This window comes from Desmodus rotundus, chromosome 3, assembly GCF_022682495.2.
Source record: "Desmodus rotundus isolate HL8 chromosome 3, HLdesRot8A.1, whole genome shotgun sequence".
NCBI classification, from domain to species: domain Eukaryota; kingdom Metazoa; phylum Chordata; class Mammalia; order Chiroptera; family Phyllostomidae; genus Desmodus; species Desmodus rotundus.
In genome coordinates, this window is record NC_071389.1 from 33,370,647 (window position 1) to 33,393,481 (window position 22,835).

General features: G+C 38.3%; 1 protein-coding gene across 15 annotated transcripts in view; it reads left to right on the plus strand.

The window, feature by feature from the left end:
* Nucleotides 1-22,835, plus strand: part of ELAVL4 (ELAV like RNA binding protein 4) — a 154,195-nt gene that overhangs the window by 66,477 nt on the left and 64,883 nt on the right. The window contains exon 1 of one of the 15 annotated variants that reach the window (XM_053919917.2): nucleotides 6,653-6,707. The exons of the other annotated variants lie outside the window; for them this stretch is intronic. The gene's annotated coding sequence lies outside the window, so the exon portion shown is untranslated. Of the gene's footprint in view, nucleotides 1-6,652; nucleotides 6,708-22,835 lie in introns of those variants that run through there. 15 annotated transcript variants of the gene reach the window in all.

Genomic DNA, 22,835 nt, shown 5'->3' on the forward strand with positions numbered 1-22,835 from the left:
AGCTAATTTTTTTCAGTGTCTCTGAATGTCTGGGACCCATGTGTGAGCTGGTGGCAGGCACCTCTCGCTTTTTCTCTAAATGTGCCTTACTGTTATTCTCTTTTTTCATGGTGGTGGGTATCAGAAGGACTGAAAGGTATAGTATTTAGGCAAATAGAAGGTAATGTAAAACAACCGAAATGATGATCTGTTATGATTTTTTCCTGAGAGGCAAATTTGATACCAAATCATGTAGCTAATTTTAAGCCCCAAAATGAGAGATTAAAAAAATACCGAAATGTGATAAAAGATTAAGAAATATAACTGGCTTTATTGAAAGAACTCTTAATTTTTTTACTCCCTCCATTGCAAATCTCTGTGTAGCACCCTCCCCCCCCCATTCTTTTCTCCTTGCCGATTCTTCTTTTTGTTTTGTCTCCTTATTGGAAGATTTTTAAAAATTTGTTTTGACTCTTAGAGTGAAAATAAATAGTTTTATCACACACTTGAACCTTGCTCTCATATCTTGAGTGTGTAAACATGTTGCTATTAAAAATAGAACTGTGTTTTATTCTAATATAGATTTTTTCTGAGAATTTATCGGCATTTTTTGTTAGGGTAATACAATTTCTATCAGAACTGTCACCTTAGCTTGGGTCGTAAAAAAAGACACGTGGTTTTACCGCTGACCTTTTTCACTTCTTTGTCTTAAAAATATTAATGTCTACCACCTGCATGCGGAGGTGTGCCTTCATAGAAGCGCAAGGCTGAGTGTGCATTTAAGAAATGAAAATCTGATTGGGAATATTTCTGCAAAAAACACCTGATTCATCACAGTTTTGATGATCAGAATGTCCATGTATCTCATTGTAATGTAATGACTAAATCATTTAATATCTAAATTTTGAAAGGGTAAAATGAACATAGGTGGGGAAATAGCTGAAAAATTTATTTTGAGAATTATTGATTTACAAGACAATTTTGATTTGGAAGAAAAATCTAACAAACCTTAACCATTCATTTGTGATCTCAGTCCCATTCATTCCTAACTGCCATTCATTCGAGTCATCCTTCTGACCAAATATAGATGAGCTTGTTTCTGTCTCATAGTTTTCCAAAACCTTAAAACTTTTTTTCTCTCCCTGCAGCCCTTTCTTGGTCCTTTGAATATTCAAGGTTTTGTTATGAAAGGAAGGCCAGATTGTTGTAAAGCAATATCAATAGGTTTTTTTTTTTAAGAAAAAGAGAAAATGACTGATGTGTTTGCATTTTAGTTCTAAACTCAGCCTTAAAATAGGGCTTGGGACATGTTAAACTTCAGGTATTTTAAACTTAACATTTCTACTGAGATAATCTATTTGAAATTTCAAATCTAGAAATCATTGCATGAATGTTGCTTTGCATGTGTGTGTTTAATATCTCCAAAAGAATTTGTGGGTGAATCAAGGTGTTTTTCTCAAGTAAGAGTTACCACGAACAATGAAAGGGTTTCCTCTGGGCAAGTCCTTTTCTTTGGTTTTATTTCTTCCCTTTGCGCCTATTTCTTATTGTGAATGGATTCTCTTCCTATATGAAATCCAAATGCTATTCCTCCCTTGAGGAGATATGCTGCTTCAATTAGCCCTTTGCATCTTAATGCTGTATTTTAATTTTTTTTAAAATGAAACAAATTATCTGTATGTACCACCAGTAAGGAATGGTGGTCTTGATAGAGGTCATTGTGCATGGACAGAAGTACTTTGGCCTTGACAAATTTCTTCATCAAGTCCAATGATCTGTGGCCTAAGCACTTAATTTATATGCCTGGCCACTTAATATGTACATTTGTTGGTGAGCTGGCCAGCGGATGCTAGACACATGAGTATGCGCTGGCAAATGCTGCAATGCAGTATTTTTTCCCAATGTCATTGGGAATTTGGGGGGTATGACGGGACATAAACATTCTCAAGCTTGTATCTTACTATTTTCCAGTCGATGGGCCACGTCGTACAGAATTGGCCAATTCCCCTTTTGAAATTGGTCAACCTTTTATTGCCCACTATCCATTCTCCCATCCATCTGAGAGACATGTGGAAAGAATGCGGGTGTGAGAGAGGGAGACTGTGTGTGTGTCAGTGTAAGCGTGCGTGTTTCTGGAATCCTGCACCTGTCTTAAGATTTCCTTATTTGGTTTTACCAAATGTATGTATATGCACACTTGCAAGTATGTCTACATCCAAAAATGGAAAGAAAACCAAACTGGGCTGGCTTCCCATAAGAAATGGCGTCTTCTCACAAACTCCGAGAGTTCTCTTATTAGAAAAATACAAAACTTTATTAAAAAGATGTATCCAGACCCTGTAGACTTTCATTATAACTAAACACCTTTCTTTAGTTGCCACTTGAGAAATATAAATGTGCAAATCTGTAACCATATTTGAGAGCTAGAAGCTGCCCTTTCAATCAAGGGGTTGGGTTCAAAATAAAATGTCTGTGTATAGGAAAGGAGAGTTGTTTCTGCTTTGGGAGCATTTGAATCTAATCTTTAACCATTGGTAAAAGCAAGGAAGAGATAGAGTGGTTGTGTTAGCATCTCATGCTTTGTTTTGTGAGGATGTTTTTGTGTGTATGTATGTGTGTGTGTGTTTTGGAAACATCCTTGTAGTTTTATATCTCAGTGTATTTGAAGGATGTAGGGCTTTTATAGGTCAGCAGCTTTCTAAGGGTAAAAAAAAAAAGGTAGGTGATCTGTGAGTGGGTGGGTAGGAGTTGTCACAAGCAGTAATTGTCATAAATTAGCCATCTAGAAATGGAATGAAAAAAAAGGCAAGAGGACAAGAATGGAGAAGGGTACCAACGTGTGGGTCTGCACTTTGCTGTTATAAGAAATAACGAGTGATAAATTTGAACTGGTGTTGTTCCACATGCCCCATAATTTCTCAGAACCTTGACTTCACAGGTTCATTACTTCCTTGCTTGCTTGTTCACAACTTTAATTATATCCAGTTTGGGATGCTAGCTGGGGACACCAAAGATGAGCCATTTTGTTTGTTGTTTATCTCATTAAGTATTCAGGCAGTGTGCTCACAATAGCTTTGGAGCATCAGTGTAAGGAATCAAGCACTTTGGAAATGGAATTGTTGCAAAAGAACAAAAAATGAAAAAGCAGTCAGCCAGCCAGCTAGCATGCTTTGGATGTTCACATTCACTCTCCTTAATGGTAATATTTATGCTGTTTCTTTTATGTTCATTAAGAAATAACTTATGTAGTGTCAGTGCTCCTAATAGACCGGCAGCATTATCTCTGTATCTCTATCTGGTTTTTTCCCTCTTCCCCATCCCCTCCCTCCACACCCGAGGTTTTGCCTTGTGCCGGACCATTTTAGAACTGACCATTTTTGCTTTGGGGGAGATCATTATTCAGATCCTTGCTGTATCTAACACCAGAGATATTTACCCCCCTCAGTACGGATCCCCCTCTGTAAGAATCAAGAAATTCTGAATGCCGTAGTGGATTTTTTAAATAAATTTTGGTTGAGAAAGCAGTGAAAATGTTGGAGGAATAAGGTCAGTGTAATTGTGCTTGCATTTTATTTTTTGTTGTTTGGGGAAAGCCTTATCTTCAACCATATAAGAAAAATGCAAAGTTAGCTATATAATTTTTAATGCAAAAAAATTACAAGTTATAGGTCTCTCTTGAAAATAACTTCTCTTGGACTCTTGATTTGGAAATAACATTTAAAATTGAGTTTAACTTTTAAAGTACTAATTTTAAAGGTATAAATATGCAATTCATAAATCTTTTTCTGTAAGAAGTTTAGTTCTTTTTTCAGGATATGAGGAAACAGAAAAACAATTACAGCCAAGATGGCGAATTCTGAAAAACACACCACAGCCCGGAGATTTCCTCTCTCTTTGCACTTTGTAACATTGAATCTGCTCTTGCTCATTCTATGAATTAGTTACCTTCAATTATCTACTCTTCCTTAACAACTAGCCCTTGAAGTTGTTTTGTCAACTGTGTTCATAGTAGAGGATAACTATCATTTTTGTTGGATGAAGATGTATTTGTTGAGAACTAACTTATGTGCCTGTCTTTGGAACAGAGAATTCAAGGTCACTATTTATTTATCTTCTGACACTAATCAAAAGACATAATTAGAAACTCCTTGTGATTGGGTATAAAGCTGGGGTGAGGGATTTTAAGATTAGACGTTATACAATGAAGTTTGTATAAAACTATGAGAAAATAGCTGTTGGAACATTCAAGTACCTAAATGTTTTTCCTTTCGTATTTGTGAGTTTCGGCATGACTCCAAAAGATAAAAGTAAAAGATCTCCTGGACATTTTTGTCTATAAGGTTCCATGTACCCAGATCTTCAGGCTCAGGAAAAGCAAAGTTTGGACAGTTGAAAGAAACTTGTCTTTCCATCAGCTGGCCATGGAGTTTGTCTAGAGCCTGTTAATTTTACAGAAATAAGAATGCCTTGCTTCTCACAGATGACTCTTTGAATATCTTTTCCCATGTTAGCCTCCAAGGAGGACCCGAGAAGATAGTGACCCTCTTGGCATGCCCCTGTGCAAACTGTAAGTTTGTTAGCGGAGGAGAAATCATAGAGTCACTTTGTCATACACACTTGGATGCTGCATTCTGTGTGTAGGTGGGGGGGAGGCGGATAATAGATGGACAGCCGTGACCCCCAGTGTGCCCTGGGATTACCAATAGTGGCTTCTCAAGTAGTCTGTGTTTTCCTAAGCTGCCAGTCTAAGCCCTTTAGAGTTTTGCTTTCTAATTCATACATGAAAAAATGGCAGGCTCAGTTGAACTTTTTTTTTTTCAAGAGCCTCCTTTGAAGACGCAGTAGTAGTAAATATAGCTTTAATGATAAACTTTAGCTCTAAGTGCTATTTAAAAGTCTGTAGTGGAAAACCTGAGAACTTGCAATCTTTGCTAATGAAACTTTCATTAGGAAAGTGTGCTCACTTAAAATGGACTAAACGACTAAGTCCCTGCAATTTGTGGTTTTGACCAGATTTGGCTCATCCTTTCTATGTTACTTTTTGTAATGCAGCCAACCACACATCTAAAACTCTGGATATTGTACGTGTCTTCAATATTAATTATCTCTGTTGATGCATTCGATACAGAGAGTACCGTTCCCACAAGTCCAGATTCTTACTGTAACACCAAAACAAAAGTGATATTTATGAATAATATTGGGAAAGTTGTCCTCATAGTAACCGTTCCCCAAAGGAAGCTTTACATAAATGTGCATTTATTATTCAGGATATTAAAAGGGATTCCTTAGCTTTTACTTTTTAATTTGGGCTAAAATATGTAAATTGGTTTTATTTTGGAATTTTTCTGTTTTAGGTGGCTTTGGGGGAGGATAACTTTCTAGCTTGATTATATTTTAATCGCCTCTGTAATGAAAAGGTTCTAATCCTGAGAGCAACCTGTTATTGTGATTAGGACCCAGAGGGCCAGTCTGCAGATAGGGCTAAAAACATATTACATCAACTTGTATACATGTAGAAGAATCAGATTTGTGTCTATTAGATACTGTTATTCCCATGTCTTTGTTGGCAGGCCAGCTCAGAGGCCATGGAACCCTGAGTCAGTCTCGGGACTCAGAGGACCTTCATGGTATGTGTGGACAGGCAGCACTCTGGAAAGATTGCTCTTTTTTTAAAGAAACCAAGTAGTCCAAAGGATCGTTAAAGTCAGGTGGATTTGGGTTGGAATCCTGACTTTTCCATTTAGTAATGTGTGATCTTGGATGAGGTACTTCAGCTTCCTGAGCCTCAATGTCCTCACCCCTAAGATGGGGATGACAACACGCAGCTCACAGGGCTCTATAAGGATCAGACGAAAACCAGTATTTATCAGAAGGCACCAGTTACACAGAGAACCTGAAAATGAAAGGTGCTTAGAGAAAATCAGGGCTCCTCCACTCTGTCCATAGTTCTGCCCATGCCCGATGTCCTGAGGAGAAATGGCATCATGTGTTACCCTCATAGCCTCCATCCTCACCCCAGAACTCACGGGGCAGTGTGAGTGTGACACGCGGTGGCTTTTAAATATAGACAAGCCTTCAGATTTTCTCTGGAACTGTGTGGCTTTAAGGTTTCTGCATTCTCCTAGGGTTTTGGAAGCTATATCCATGATCTCCTTCAAAATTATAATTAACTTGGGATTTAGTCATTAAAAGAGAAAAGAGGTAAACATAAAATTAATTAATTTTAACCTGTGCTGTTTTTTTTAGTTTCATGAAAGTCTGTTAGGAAATCCAGAAGTCAACCAGAAAGAAAAACAGGTTAAAGCTAATTGATATGGTCTCAATTAGCTTTATATATATATATAAAGCTATATATATATCTGTGAATTATTTGACTTTGCCCCAGAAATCAACTTACTTTGGACCTATTGTTTTCCCCTTTACTACATCAGCTTTTTTCTCTATCCCTCTTGTTTTCCCAATAGGCTGAATTTTGAAGTTCTATTTCTCAAGGAGTGGTGAAGAGGCTGAAGCAAAAAGTGGCTTAATGAGATTTTTCTAACTTGCCATTAGTTTTCCTTCTCCTGCGTGGTGAGGCAGGGTGATGGATGGCGTTGGCAGTGCAAACAGCCCCAGAAGTGATCGGATTGACTGAAGAGGTGTTGGAGATGTGAACAGAATGCTGGCCCTCAATTTATTACCCTCCCATTTGAAGGAAAAAAGGAGAAAGGAGGAAAATCTCCACCAAGGTCTCAAAGTAGCTGTTGTTCACACACTTGGGAAAGGATAGTGGGGGTGTTAGGACTGGTGTTAGGCCAAACCTAATTTTGTACCTTTTCCCCAAGGCTCTGAAGGGGTGAATAAATAAATTCACAAATTACTTTAAATTGGGACCTGTCACCAGTGAGGATAAAGAAGTGATATCGGTAGTCCCTGAAGGGCTTCAAGACTTACGCTGAAAACATAGCCTTAGCACACTGTTTTAATGTCATGGATTTCAAATTCCACTTCACACGATCATGGGAAGGATGGGAAGGAGAGTCATTTTTCTTTCCTTCAATTTCATCCTTAAAACTAAGAGGAGGGGTTCCAAATAAATCTGACCCCCGTAGTGCCATTTTGCAGACCCTGTGCTTTTATGAAAATGGCCTTTACTGTGACACAGACAACAGAACTTCTCTCTTTCCATGTGTATCTATTTCAAGGCTTCATCAGGGTTCGTCTAAGGATTTTGTAAGCAGCCTTGCATGTGGTGCACTAGCTCTCTGGAAGGATTGTGGTTGATTTTTAGAATGTGTTTGTATGGGTAGAAATATATCTGTGTAAGAAAGGGGCTTGAATTTGGAGAAAGGGTGGTATAAGAGACATTTCTATGTAGTTTAGCCTAGAAAAATCTCACACATTAATGAAAGACCAAAAAGAAATGATTGGCTGAGAGATTTGAGCAGGTGGATGGGCAGGGGAGTAGCAAATGGATGGATATCCTTAGTATCTTCTTGCTAGGTAAGTGTTCGTATTATTAAAATTTTTAAAAATCCATCCACATTTACGCCAATACTTGCATCTCAATTTCCTTCTGCTTTATACCCTGGCTTAAGGTTATCTGCAAGAAGAAATAAATCCTTTTAGCTTAAAAGAGCTTTAGTTTTTACTCTTAAATTGGTCTCTAATTAGTAAATTTTGAGCTATGGGCTGGCAGTTGGTATAGTCTTCACAGTAATCTTCCTAAACTATCGGGTTGTGTGAATTTTCCAAGAACAGAGGAGCAAGTTTGCATTTCTAGAATTTCAGCTGTTCCTAGCACAGTTCTGCTGTAATGGACCTATGACCATGGAGATCATTTCTCATATTCTCTTAACATCGTATAATTTTTGGCCTATGGTATCAGTTTGATCTATTTAATGTAGTTAGGACAAGTACTGTTAACCCCTTTTTAGAGAAAATAAAGCTCAGCCACCTGACCTAGGTTACATGTTTAGCAACATGAGAAGCCCTAGGTCCAGAGTATTTGGGAATGTATCCAGCTTGGCCCAACTTTACTTTCTCTAGGGAAAAAAGAAGAGAGCAATTCATTTTCTACATCAACTTTTTCATTGTGAAATCAGCAACAACAGCTTCATGTCTGTTGCGTGTAAACCACATTCTAGGTGTCTCCTGGAATGTGACAGTATTTAAAGCATATTCTAATATAGTAGGTAAAGACAATGACAGGCAGAATGCAAAGTGTGTCTTGGCAGAGAAAGTGAAATGTACCACAGAGGGAGACCTTCTTTGTTGTTGGAAGGGAGAAACAAGCCTTCACAGAGAAAATGCCGTTTGAGTGGAGCCAGGAAAGCTCGATAGGCAGAAACTTTAGGAGAAAGGGGAATTCCATGTGAAGGGGAGAGTAGGAGTAAAGTCACTGAGATAGGAACTTGCTTAAAGAATAATAAATAGTCTGGTGTGAGTGCAGGTTAGGATTTATAAAGATAAAGCTAGAGAGACAAGTAGAAGTTATGGTTTAGGACTCTTAGGGCGTTTTGACTTGGTTTATGATTTTATTTGAATTGAGAGCTATGGAATGTCTTAGATCAGAGAACTATAGGTTCCTGATTGTTTTGCAGGGTCAAGAGCTCTTTATTGAGTCATGGTTTCTCAGAAATTGAAATCACCCTAAAGATGTTTCTAAATTACATAATGGCTATTTAGAGGGAATTGGCATTAGAGCACTCTTCTGATTATAGTGTGATGTTATGATGATGATGCTCATTGGTGAAGTCACATTGCAAATTGCTTTCAGGGTACCAGTGCCAAAAAGCAGTAGGAGGAACAATATTGACTTTATTTCGTATTGTAAAGAAATGTGCCATTAGAGGAGTACGCTGCATTCTCTCACCAACAGGTACCAGTGCTTATTTTGTGGGGTAAGGTGGCCGAAGAAAGGAGGGTGGTGGTTTGGGAATAGACTTATTTCCTCCAGACTAGAAAACTAAACCCATTTAGACTTCCAAGTGCATGTACCAAGTTATGCTTATCTTCCCTAGTAGTCTGTCAGCCCTGGAGGGCTGAGATCATGTTAGATGCTCTCTTATTTCAGTGCTGGGAACATAGTAGGTACTCAATAATTGTTTGTTGAATTGAGTTATAATTTTTTTAAAGATCCTGAACCATAGTGAGAAGACTGTGAGTCTTGGGTCTGTCATCAGCTTGTGAGAGTCTATTTAGTACAAGTCACCTAACCTTTCTGAGTTTCAGTTTCTTAATATATTTTTTAAGATTTTGTTTATTTGTTTTTAGAGAGAGGGGAAGAGAGAGAGAAGGAGTGGGAGAGAAACATCACTGTGTGGTTGCCTCTCGCGTGCCCCACCCCTGGGGACCTGGCCCACAACCCAAGCATGTGCCCTAGACTGGGAATCGAACCCATGACCCTTTGGTTCACAGGCCAGCACTCAATCCACTGAGCCACACCAGCCAGGGCCAGTTTCTTAGTACATTAATATAAAATAGAATTAGAATAATACAACTTCATAGCTTGATAGGAGAGTGAGTTAAACTATATCCTCAAAATATTCTAACAGACAAATAATAATGTTAGTAAATTATTAGGTTCTAGTTTTGCCAGTTATTTTACTGTGTCTTGACCAGAATTAAAAAGAAATTAAAACATTAGCATACTAGAATGGAATAAAAGATAAAAGAAAATATCAGTGGCTGATACTTAGTAAGGGTAAGTATTATATCATCAAACTTTTTCAGTTGTCTATGTTCTGAGTTATGATATGAAATTCAGTATCTTTCTTAATTTTTTTCTTTGTTGAATCATAGTCAGTAAAGTTTGAAAAACCCTGTTCTGGATGATAGTGAGCTCTGTGTTATCCAAAGGGGAAAACAGCCAACTTTTTTTCAGAGCTATACAATGCAAAATCTCTAATATCTCCCCAATTATTAAAGAAAGGATGATTTCTGATTATTTTCGATTTAATGTGGAACACTGTATTCTAAATCCTTAAAAATTGGTGTCTATATGATATATGTTGAAATACTAATCAAAATATTTATTAACTAGCAAACCTCATTCTTTAGTCATGTTATCTAGTTAAAGCTACACAGTAATAATAATAATGACAACAGTAAGTGGTGGAGGTGACCTAGAAGTGAGACTAGCGATGATGAAATTAGCTTTTATTTCTTGAGATCTAACTATGAGTCAGGCACTGTGCCTCACACACACCATTGCCTTAGAACAATCTTAATCCTTAGAACACTCTTAAAAGGTAAATGTTAATTTTCCTATTTTATGGATAATTTAACTGAAGTTTTGAAAGGTAAATTAAGGTCATACAACCAGTAGTTGATTAGGTCAGGATTTGATTTGAACCCAGGTCTGCCTAATTACAGAGCAAAATTTAAAAGATTCATTCATTCCATGAAAATGTATTAAAATGCCTACTATGTGTTTAACATTGTACTGCTTTATAAAGATAAGTGGTTCAGTTAGTCTCTGTCCTAGAGAGTTTACTAGCTGCCCTTGAGGTCCTACTATACATGAAAGTAGTTAAGATATGATTTAATCCCCAGAGGAACTGATTCAAAGACTTTCATGGTGTGAGTATTTTTGTGTGGAAGTATTGGGAAAAGTGCCCAGCACACAGTAGGTATTCCATAAAGATTTATTAAATTAAACTGAAGTTGGATTAATTCTCATTTGGAGACTGGGAAGGGAATGGGGAAACTTTGTGTTAAAGAACGTCCTTACCTGCTCTGTGGCACAACCATCTGTCTTAAAGCCACTCGGTGTCTTTTGGAACAACTGAAACTGGCAGCAGGAAAAAGAAAAAGCTGACCAGAGCTCAATAACTCAGATTATAAACTTCAGCTTTCATTCAGGGAGAGAGAATGTTTTCCATCTTAGTATGGGAAGAGAATCCTGTGACAGTGACATTTAGAGAATAATAAATGGAGGGCAGGCTTCCTTAGATTGAAAAGTAATTATTATTGTTATTTTTACTGTACCACTTACTAACCTTACAACCTCAAGCAAGGGACATGATTTTTCTGAGCCTCAGTTTCCACATTTGTAAGATGATTTATACGTTCCAGGGTTGTTGTGAGTATTGAATAGATCCACTTGATAAATACTAAGCCCTCACTGTGTGGTGGTTTCTGAGAATTTAATAGGAAAGGAGGACATAGTCCCCCACACTCGAGGAGTTGAATGTCGGGTAAAGTGCTGTGAGAGGGAGGTTCAGATCCCCGCCACCTGCAGATGCCGCTACTGAGCGAAGGCGCCACCCTGCGGCCTGCCTTGAGGTTTGTACATGATTGCCATGCATATCTCACCGGCATCAGGAAGGTTAAGTTTATTGAGATGAAAATGTTGTGGTAATCATCTTTTTACCTCTCCATACCCCTGGAATGTACCTCACTTAGTCGTTGTTCAATGAATCCATCCCAGTCCGGCACATATTTATCCAGTCGTTCAGGGTACTGTGCTGGGGGAAGGAGGATAACATCTGCTGAACAGAGTTGGAAATGACCTCAGAATGCAAAAGGGGAACAGTATCATGAGGTGGTGATAAACTACGCTTATGCTAAAAATGCCTATGATCTATTCAGGAAGAAAAATAGGGCCCCGAAGAAAATTCAGCAGTGAGCTTAAAAAAATAACATATTCTTTCTCTCAGCGATGTTTTGTTTGTATTTCATGGTGAACTGACGTATTTGCTGTAGGCACACAGTTGAGATGTGATTTCGAGATGACTACTAAATTGATTTGTGGATCAGGACCAACCCCAGCCGCCTTCACCAGGCCCAGGCGACCCTCTGTGGCCTGGCTGCTGCCCTCCCATCCTGCAGCTGCCTGCCTTCCATTTAGCTCCCAGTGTGGAACTGCACCACACTATTCCATACCTACACCTGAAAAGATTCCCTGGGCTCATACATCCTTCTGCTTTTTTTCACCATGACACAAACAGGAGGCCTACTGCATACAGGAAAGCTTCTCTGACTCACGCTGGGTTAGAGTTGCCTGTGTTAGCACTGCCAGCTCCCTTCCATCATTGGCCTTACACGCTGCATAATCAGTGGGTTTGTCTATGCCTCATGACTGCCACAACACTCAGGACTGGGTTTATCTCTGGCCTGGCACCTAGTAGGTGCTCAGTAATTAATTGTTAACTGAATGATGTAGTTGGCTATTGGTTAGGTTGGCCATAATGGTTTCCAATCAAGTGCCCTGTTAACCTCTCGCCTATGAGAAGGGTACTGGGCCCAAAGCCCCCTTGTCATGTAGACTGGCTTTGATACTACTCTGTTGCTCACCAATCACAATTCTGTAACTTTGAGTTGAAAATCTTAAGTATGTCATTTTATATGAAACTTTTCGTGATCACCAAGACTTACTTGTAATTCCTCAGTATGTCTCCTGTTGTCTAGACCAGCGATTTTTAACTTTTTTTAATCTCATTATGCCCATAAACTAATTACCAAAAGTCTTCAGCACACCAAAAAAATTTTTTGCCAATCTGACAAGAAATATGTATAATTTTGATTCATGACTCATTCACACCAGACAGCTATTGTTGTGTTGGGTGCTGTCATTTCTTTATTTGACAACCTAAGGGAAAAGAGGTCAGTGCCCCTGACTAAATAGTTAGGTATTGCATGTTTTAAAAACTTCTCAAATTCCTGTGGCCCACCCCTGTGCCATAGCATAGTGGTTGAAAATCACCATTCTAGTTTCCTTTTCATCATTTGCTGTCGGTATCGCACAATTAACAATGATTTATCACAATAATAATGACCCTTTATATTGTATTGTCTGGCTTTGCAAAAAGAATTTTACTTAGATAATCTCATTAAACCTCACAACAACTCTAGGAAGCAGGTATTTTTTTTTTAAGATTTTATTTATTTTTAGAGAGAGAGGAAGGGAAGGAGAAAGAGGGAGAAAAACATCAGTAGGTTGCTTCTTGCATAGCCCCAGCTGGGACCGGGCCTGCAGCCCACACCAGTGCCCTGACCAGGAATCAGACCAGCAACCTTTCCCTTTGTGGGACAACGCCCAACCAACTGAGCCACACCAGTCATGGCAGGAAGTAGGTATTTTTACTCTCACTTTGAAGAAAGAGCACCGTGTAGCTTATGTAACTTGCACAAGGTCACATGGGTCAGAAATGTCAGATTTGGGATTCCAAGTCTTGTCTGTTTGATTCCAAAACCCATTACTCACCTATTAAAAGGTGGGAACTAAGAGACTAAAAAAGGCACTTAGCCTAGTGGTTATTATTAGGGACTTTAGATCAAGACCACCACGGTTCAATTCAAATCCTGGCTTTACCAGTTGTGACCTTGGACAAATCACTCTCGCTATGCCTCAATTTCTTCATCTGTAAACTAGGGTTGTTATGAGGATTTGATGGACCAATGAATATTAAGAATTTAGAATGGTACTTGGCATATAAAGTGCTAATGATCATCATTACTGTCATACAGTATTAACTTGTATCCCATTCTTGAAATATTGTTGAGTATCTGATACATGCCAGACACTGTTGTGGGTGTGGGGATACAGCAGTGACTAAGACAAGCCCCTACCCTCATGGAGTTTTTGTTTTAGAGGGGAAAGACAGACAATAGTATAAGTAAAAAGGTAAATTTTAGTAGATGTTATCTATTGTGTGATATTCTATAACTTCACCTAATGAAATGCTATTTTGAAAGTACATTTTGACAATGGGTTGAGTACTTGTTTGTGGACACACAGTGAAGCCACCATGGTTCAGCCAGTGTCTTGCTTCTGCCTAGTGAGCTGGAGTAGTCAATGCTCTGTTCCAAAAGGCTGGGCTTCATACACCCAGTTGCTGACTCATGGGGGTGACAGGCTTGCCTGATCTACACTCAGGGTATGGGGTGGTCAGCCCTTGAGTAGTAGGAAATTAAACAATTGGATTGAAGTGCCTAGGCCTCAGGAAAACCCAACATGGAAAACTCATAAATATGCCAGGGGTTCCCAGTCTACATGGAAGAGGCTTCATTCATAGTTGAGGCTATGAAATGGGGTAAATACCCTGAGAAAGTCAGAAGGAAGGTTTAGTCAATCATTGAGCTAAGGACAGGGTCAGCCAGGATGTTTTGTCAAGTAATGTTGTAGGATCTCCCAAATGCTTTTTGCACATCTTAAAAGTGCAGTAGTTACTGGCACTATCATAGGATTCTTCATTCCATAAGAATATTCTAGTGGTTAAGCTAGAGCATGGGCTTTGGAGTCAGAGAAATCGAGGGTATTTTTCCTTCCCCATTTACCTGTGGTAAGGTCTTGGTAAAGTCACTAATTTGTCTCAGCCTCAGTTTTATTGTAAAATGGGGCTAATAATACCCACTTCATAGACTCATTTAAAGGATTCATTGTTAGCATATGCAGAGCCTGCTTCAGAGCTGGGCACATAGTAGGCATTTAATAAAAGCAAATTAAAAAACATAGTTCATTCCCCTTAGGGTGTGCAATTTTGTTCCAGTTTATTGAGAATTAATTGATATTCATCGCTGTGTAAGTTTCAGACACACAGCATGATGGTTTGATTTACAAATATTGTGAAATGATTACCACAATAGGTTCAGCTAACATCCATCTCCTCACATAGATACAATTAAAAATAAAAGAAAGAAGGAAAGAATAAAGGGGAATTTTTTCATCCTTGTGATGAGAACTCTTAGGATTTACTTTTTAAATTCCTTTATGTCAAACAACAGTATTAGCTATAATCATCATGTGGTACATTATATCCCTTGTACTAACTTACAGCTGGAAGCTTATACCTTTTGAACCCCTTCTTCCAAGTTCCACTCCCCTAGCCCCACCTCTGGCAGCCACAAGACTTTTTCTATGAGTCTGGACTTTTTAATTTTAGATCCTACATATAAGTGAGATCATATAATATTTGTCTTTCTGTCTGACTTGTTTCAATTAACATACCTTCAAGGTTCATCCTAGTTGCAAATGGTAGGATTTCCTCATTTTTATGGCTGAATAATATTCCATTGTATATGTCTACCACATCTAATTTACTCTTTAATCTACTGATGGATACTTAAGTTGTTTCCTTGGCTATTATAAATAATGCTGCTAAGAACATGGGGATGTAGCTATCTTTTTGAGTTAGTGTTCTCATTACCTTTGGATATAGTCCCAGAAGTGGATTGTTGGATCATATGGTAGTTCTATTTGTAATTGTTTGAGGATCCTCCATACTGTTTTCCATAGTGACTGCACTAATTTACATTCCCACCCACAGTGCACAAGGGTTCCCTTTTCTGCACATCCCCACCAGCATTTATCATCGCTTTTGGTGATGGCCATTCTAACAGACATGAGACTAGTGACATCCCTAGTGACTAATGATATTCAGCATCTTTTCATGGACCTGTTGGCCTTTCGTTTATCTTCTCTGGAGAAATGTCTATTCAGGTCCTTTGCCCATTTTTTAATTAGGTCATTTGTTTTTTTGTTACTGAGTTGTATGAGTTCTTTATATGTATTGAATGTTAATCTTTTATCAGATATGTAGTTTGCAAATGTTTTTCCATATCATAGGTTGTTGGTGGTTTGTTTTGCTGTACAAAAGCTTTTTAGCATCATATAGTCCCACTTGTTTATTTTTTATTTTGTTGCTTTTGGTTTAGGTGTCATATCCCAAAAATCAGTACCAAGACCCAAATCAAGGTGCTTGTTCCAATATTTTCTTCTAGGAGTTTTGTGGTTTCAGGTCTTACATTTAAGTCTTTAATCCATTTTGAATTAATTTTTGTGAGTGGCATAAGGTATGGGTCTACTTGCATTCTTTTACATGTGAATCTCCAATTATCCCAGCACCGTTGATTGGAAAGACTGTCTTTTCTCCGTCAAGCATTCTTGGCTCCCTTCTCAAATATTAGTTGACTGTGTGTACTTGGGTTTGTTTGGATTATTTCAGGGCTCTGGATTCTGTTCCATTGTCTGTCTGTCTGTCTTTCTGTCTCTCTCTCTCTCTCTCTTTCCTTTCCTTTCATTTCTTTCTTTCCTTTCCTTTCTTCTCCCAGTACTGTTTTGATTAGTGTAGTTTAAAATCAAGAAGTATGATACCTCTTGCTCTGTTCTTCTGCCTCAGGATTATTTTGGCTATTTGGTATCTTTTGGGGTCCAAATAAACTTTAAGGGTGTTTTTCTACTTCTGTAAAAAATGCCATTGAAATCTTGATAGGGATTGCATTGAATCTATGGATGGCTTTTGGTAGTTCTGACATGTTAACAATCTTAATTCTTTCCATCCATGAACATAGAATACTTTTTCATTTATATGTGTTTTCTTCAATTTCTTTCATCAGTGTCTTATAGTTTTCAGTGTAGAGAACTGTTACCTCCTTCATTAAATTTATTCCTAAGTATTTTGTTGTTTTGATGCTATTGTAAATGGGATCAATTTCTTCATTTCTTCTTCAGAAGTTTTGTTCTTAACATATAGAAACAGTACTAATTTTTATATGTTAATTTATATCCTGAAACTTTACTGAATCCACTGATTATATAATGGGTTTTTTGGTTAATTTTTAGAATTTTCTATATATAAGATTATTTTTGTCTGCAAATAGAGATGTTTATTTCTTCCTTTCCAATTCTGATACCTTTTATTTATTTTTCTTGCCTGAGTGTTCTAGCTAGTACTTCAAGTATGATGTAGAATAAAAGTGGTAAGAATGGGCATCCTTGTCTTGTTCCTGATTCTAAAGGAAAAACTTTCAACCCTTCATCATTGTATATGATGTTAGATGTGGACTTGTCATGTATGTTCTTTATTATATTAAAATATGTTCCTTCTATGCCTGATTCATTAAGAATTCTTATCATGACCCCTGGCTGGTGTGGCTCAGTGGATTGAGTGCCGGCCTGTGAACCGAAAGGTCATCAGTTCAATTCCCAGTCAGGGCATATGCCTCAGTTGCTGGCCAGGTCCCCAGTCAGGGGAGTGTGGGAAGAAACTGATTGATGTATCTCTCACATATCGATGTTTCTTTCCTTCTCTTTCTCCCTCCCTCCCCCTCTCTCTAAAAGTAAATAAATAAAGTCCTTAATAAAAATTCTTATCATGAGTGGATGTTGAAATTTTTTTAAATACTTTTTCTGGCCCTGGCTGGTGTGGCTCAGTGGATTGAGCTCCGGCCTACAAACCGAAGGGTTGGTGGTTTGATTCCCAGTCTGGGCACATGCCTGGGTTGTGGGCCAGGTCCCCAGTAGGGGGCGCATGAAAGGCAACCACACATAAATGTTTCTCTCCCTCTCTTTCTCCTTCCCTTCCCCTCTATCTAAAAATAAATTAATTAAATATTATAAAAATAAATAAATAAATAAATAAATACTTTTTCTGCATCTAGTGAGATGATTATATGATTTTTTCCCTTCATTGTGTTCATGTGATACAGTGTGATATATCACATTGATTCACATATGTTGAACCATCCTTACATTAGGGTATGCATTTTACGTGTTGGTCATTTATTGCAGGGCTCACAAGGAGAGAAGGTTTAGGCTAAAATATGTGCGTTACTTCCCATTGCATAGCCTTCAAATAGGAGAGCAGATAATCTTCAAACCCAGAAAGGATTGTGGATGCCAGAGAAAGATAAGATTTGATTTGCTTCGAGTCAGTGTGGTGGAGACCAGCACAGCCAGTGTCTGTTACAAAGCTGCGTTAGGTCCGTCCTCCTGTAGTCAGGCCTTAGAGGCATGAGGCTTTGTGAAGAAGGGCACTTGGTAAAAGGGCTTTGGAGTGCAAAATCCCGAGTTCGGTTCTTGGGTCTACTACTTTTTAGTTTTGTAATTTCTTGTACTTAATGTTGAATATGTATTTTTATAGGTCAAAGTATTCAGGCAAAAGCTCCTATACTAACTGAAATTGTATGTAAACTCACTTATTCCATTCAAGTGTCAGCAACAGGGAAACATTAGTTTCAAAATGTTGATGAAAAACCTTTATGTATTTTATCTCCTCTTTTCATTGTATATACTACTGCATAAAGTTAGATTAAAATCTTAAGATTAAAAAAGAAAGTGAGAGATATAGTTTATTCTCATCCAAAAGCTCCTTTTATTCATTAGCAATGTGCAAACTTAAAATTACTTAAAACAAAAAACTCTCCAACAAACACTTTTACGAGTAGAAGAATGATTGGCCAAGCACTTGAAAGCACACCTTTTGAACAGAGCACTGAATGAGCTCTAAATATTTTCTTTCTCTTGTTGTTAGTGGCATGATGGTGCTATGATTCTCCAAGAATTTATTTGACTTCCTTGGCTACTAGGTCACATTTATTTTGATCTTGATGCCTGCATTCACCTAAAATAAACAGAGCAGGAAGAAGAAAAAGCTTAAGAAAGGGATTTAAAAATATAGAACCACAAAATCTTATGATTTTTCTCAGCACACTGCAGAGCCTGTTGTTTGGGGAAAAGGAAGTCTTTTCCAATGCCCCATGTTCTCTCCCTCTAAGTTCTCCTAGCACTCTGCATGTGCCTCTGATCACTGATTCATTCAATGGGCTTTGTCTGAATTCTGTCTCTGTACTGCAAGCTGGGAGAATGAAGTCAAACAAAATGCAAGCCTTACTCTCAAAGAGCTCTTAGTCAGTGAGGAGAAAAACAGGTAAACCACAACTGAATTCTGAGAGGTGAGTGCCACAACAGAGAAGAGAGAGGAGGTGTCTGAGGCTGTGTGGGTCAGGAAAGTGGGCTACATCTGAGTTTTGCAGAATGCCAGGGTTATTGAAATGGTGATGAGAGAAACTGTAGTGGGGGAGAGAAAGCACACATACAAGGACATGGAAGACATATGAAATGGGAGGGACATACCCCAGGATGTATGCAGAGTACAGCACTTGCCTTAGTGACTTTTAGAACTTTGTCTGTTTACAGATCTATTTGCTAACTCTTCTAAGACTGAATTTCTAGAGGCCAGGGACGCAATGCCATGGTACTCACTCATCCAACTAAATGATACATTGAGAGAACTGAGACAGAGCGTGAAGTAACATGCCCACGTTCACGCAGGGGGGACAGGGTTTTGAACCTGGGCATGCAGGCTAGTGCCTGTGTTGTTAAACATTGTGTTATGCAATAGCTTTTTAACAGGTGTTTTAATTGGTTTAGATTGAATGAATGTAAAAGTAATTACATGATTATTTATTCACTCACTGTTTTTTTAAATCATGCCAGGCATACCCAGCTCTGACCGTTGTTACAGCAAAATATGCAGAGGCCCCACTGGCTCTGGCTTTGACTTGTGTGACATGTAGAAACTCTCACAGGCGAACATGTTCTGTGGAGTTCTTAGCCAAAATCAGACCCAAAGTGAAAATGAAATATGAGTTTAGGCCTGAAATAGAGGAGATCAGGGGTGGAAGGAATGTGGGAGTGAAGAAATAGATGCTGTAAAGATGGCCTTACCCAGAAGGTGGAAAACGCCTGACTTTAAAAATACACTCTTTGGGGACAGTTTGAAAGAAGTTGAGGGAGACCATATAAGAGCAATATAGCTTTAAAAGATGAAAAGTGCTCCTATTTTTTAAATTGATTTTGAAGAGGAGTGAAAACCATTAGAGGTTTATGATGTGAGCAGAGTGGAGGGGAACAGAACAAGGAAAGTGGATTTAGTTGTGGAGAGCAGAAGAGCGTCTGGAGAGCCATCCATTCATTAAGTTATTCTGCCAACGAATCCTGGAGTGCTGGCCCCTGCAGTTACAGTCCCTGTCCTCAAGGAGCTCACAGTCTAATGGTAGAGAGAGGAAGATGGAGAAGCTGATGCCACGTGGTAAATGTCCGTGATAGAAGTGTGTACGAGGGACAGAGGTGGGAGCTGTGGAGGGGTGTTGGGGAAGGGCATTAAGCCTGATGGCAAGGGAGGAACGCTTTCAATGGCCGCAGGAGTGCTTATGCAGAGTGTGGCACGGGAGAGAACCCAGTGTGTTCCGTCTGTCACTGTTGGCTGCAGGAAGATGTCCAAAGTGTGCTTTCCAGGAGATTGTGGTGGATAAGGAGGAAAGTGGGAGTCAGTGACAGGAAGACCTTAGTTCAGATCTCAGCTTTGCCCCTTGCGGACAGGGGCTAGCCACTCTACCCTCTTTCTGCTCCTTAACTCTTAGTTTGCTCACCTGTACAATGCAAGTGATGAGGGGCAGAGGGGCGGGCCAGAATCCCACCAGTCTCGCAGTGTTTTCATAAAGATGAAATGAGGTGCTGGGTGTAAATGTGCTTACAAAATTTCCTAAGTCTAGCATGTGATTTCATGAATTCTTTCTAGTGGCTTTGTAAAGGTCATCTCATTTCTCCATAACACTTGCTGTGTCAGCTCTGCGCTTCCTACTACACCTTTCTGAATGAGGCCTGGAAAATCCTCTTGAAGTGCATTTGGTCAATGTACCTGCTCCTGGGGTCCACAGAAAGAAAGGAGCGGTCCAGGTGGAAGGTGGACAAAGAACAACCCCTGCTCTTCCGCCCTGAGTAGGTCCATGTGGAAGGCCAGAAATGCCTTAGCTATCAGTATACAGAGTGCACTGTGGCAATTGACTGGAATTTCCTATGAAAACAAGAAGGTTTCCCTTCTGGAAATCAAAAACCCCAGTGACTGCACTTATTGCATATATTCGAAGCATCCAACTTTAACCCATTCACAGTAGAGGGCTTTTTTTTTAAGGGCAAAGTGTACCAGAAATTGTGTTTGTAAGTGTTAAAAATAATGCTTTTATTATTAGTTAGGTTTTTTTTTTTAAGTTCACTTAATCCCTCCTCCTTTGCTCCGTATTTTCATGACTGGTATTATTGTGAGATTTATTAGTTAAGGTTTTTGAAGCATTTTGAAGATGAAGGAAATAACTATCAGTATAGGTGATGAGTAATAACCTTTTTAAGTATTCTTTTCAACTTCAGAAATCCAATTTGAAGGATTAACTTTACCAGCTCAGATTAGTCATTTTTGCCACCAGCAACTCTTTATTTAATGGGCATATATTTTCAGAATGCTACATTTTGGAAAAGGGGGGATGAACATGTATCGAGTGCTTCCCTGTGCCAATCTCTGAGCCAGATGCCTTAAATGTGTTATTTTGAATCTTCACAGCAACACTGCAAGGCAAATAGAATTGTTCGAATTTTTCAGATGAGTAAATTTAAATTGCACCATGGAGTCTTTAAGTGGCTAAACCAAGGTCAAGACTGGAGCTGGTTTTCAAACCCAAATCAGATCAACTTCAAACATCATGTTCTTTCCATTCCACCATGTAGAATTTTCAATTAGTATCTTTCCTGTAAGATCCACTTATTTGTCAGTATTTACTAATGGCAGATACACAGCCCAGAATGGTTTTTAACAGATTAGATCATTTACTTTCTCTAAGACAACTTACTTGATTGCATTTTATGGTGATAGGAGCATTTTCCTCAGAGTCGAAGTTTAGGAAAGGGCACAGAATTAGGTTTCAGACTTGAGTTCAAGTTGCAGTTCTGGCTGACAGTAGACACTGCCCAAAGCCTCATTTCTCCATTATGCTAAGTGACTTCACTTCTTCAAGCCTGGGCTTCCTCCGTGGTAAGTGGGAGAATGGCAATGACCTACTTTGCAAAGTTATAGTATAATTAAGTGAAGTAATAATGTACATGAAGACACTTATCACCATTTATTAGGTGCTAACTGTTGGTAGTATTGAAGGAGTTAATGGTAATTGTGTGCCTAAACATTTTCCTGCTTAACCTAAAGCACTTTTTAATCAGCTTTATCACGGTATCTCCACTTCTCGAGCCTTTGCCGTGTTCTGAGCAGGGACTTTGTTAGGCACTTTGTGTGTACTTCTTCATTATCTCATTTATTGACATTATATAGTAATTACTTATTTACGTACCTCCTTGCAGGCAGGAACCTCTTTTCTCTCCTTGTATCTTTGGCATTTAATATCATGGCTTCTGGCTCATCAAAACAAAACAAAACAAAAAAAAACACAAACCAAACCTCATTAGCATTAAGAAACTTAGCTTGGCTTTTGTTCCTTCACACGGCTTTTCTTCTTTTAAGACCTAACTTTACTTGTGGGAAGGGGCTGCTCAAATGAAGCGTTATATTATCATTATTAAATGGTGATTTATAGCCTGTTTTAAGATAAACCAGTACTAAAGACATTGTAGGTTGCACTAATTTGACAACAGCCTGTCCTGAATATTTGTTAGCTTTTCACTTTTTAAAAGGTAAATTTCTGGGATAAAAAGAATATATCAAGAGTTGGAAGAGTTTGCCAGGCAAAGTTACTTTGTATCTGTGATTTCAAAGGACATGGTTACCTTACTCAAAGAAATGAACTCTTCTCTGTACTTTAGTGCATTCACAGGTATCATATCCAAGTTATATTTAGGGACATATTAAATTAGTCCTGAAAGGGCCTAAAATTATGCATTAAGCATAATTTTATTGTAAAGGTAATAATCTTGAAACTTGTGTTTTAAAAATTCTTACTATTTCTGAATATTTAAAATGCCAATTTGACTCTTGCCCAATTAGTATGAATTAGTGAGATTTCAAAAGTCTATATTGAAAAAGACAAGATTATGAAGGCAGAGATATTAACTATTATCTATTCTAATTTAACATTTCTTGTTGTTAGAAGGCAAGTCATAAAAAATCATACAGTAGAAGGTAAGCTTTTAAAAAGTAGAACAATGAGGAAATAGAGGTGAAGGAAATTAAGATTTAAAAATAAGTTTGTGTTTAAAAAAATCAAAAATTTGCAGCAAGGTCCTTTGCTCTTTTTTTCCACACAGAGAGCTACAAATTTGGCATCATTTTCCCAGCAGTATTACAAAGACAAGACCCAATGCACTGGAGGAA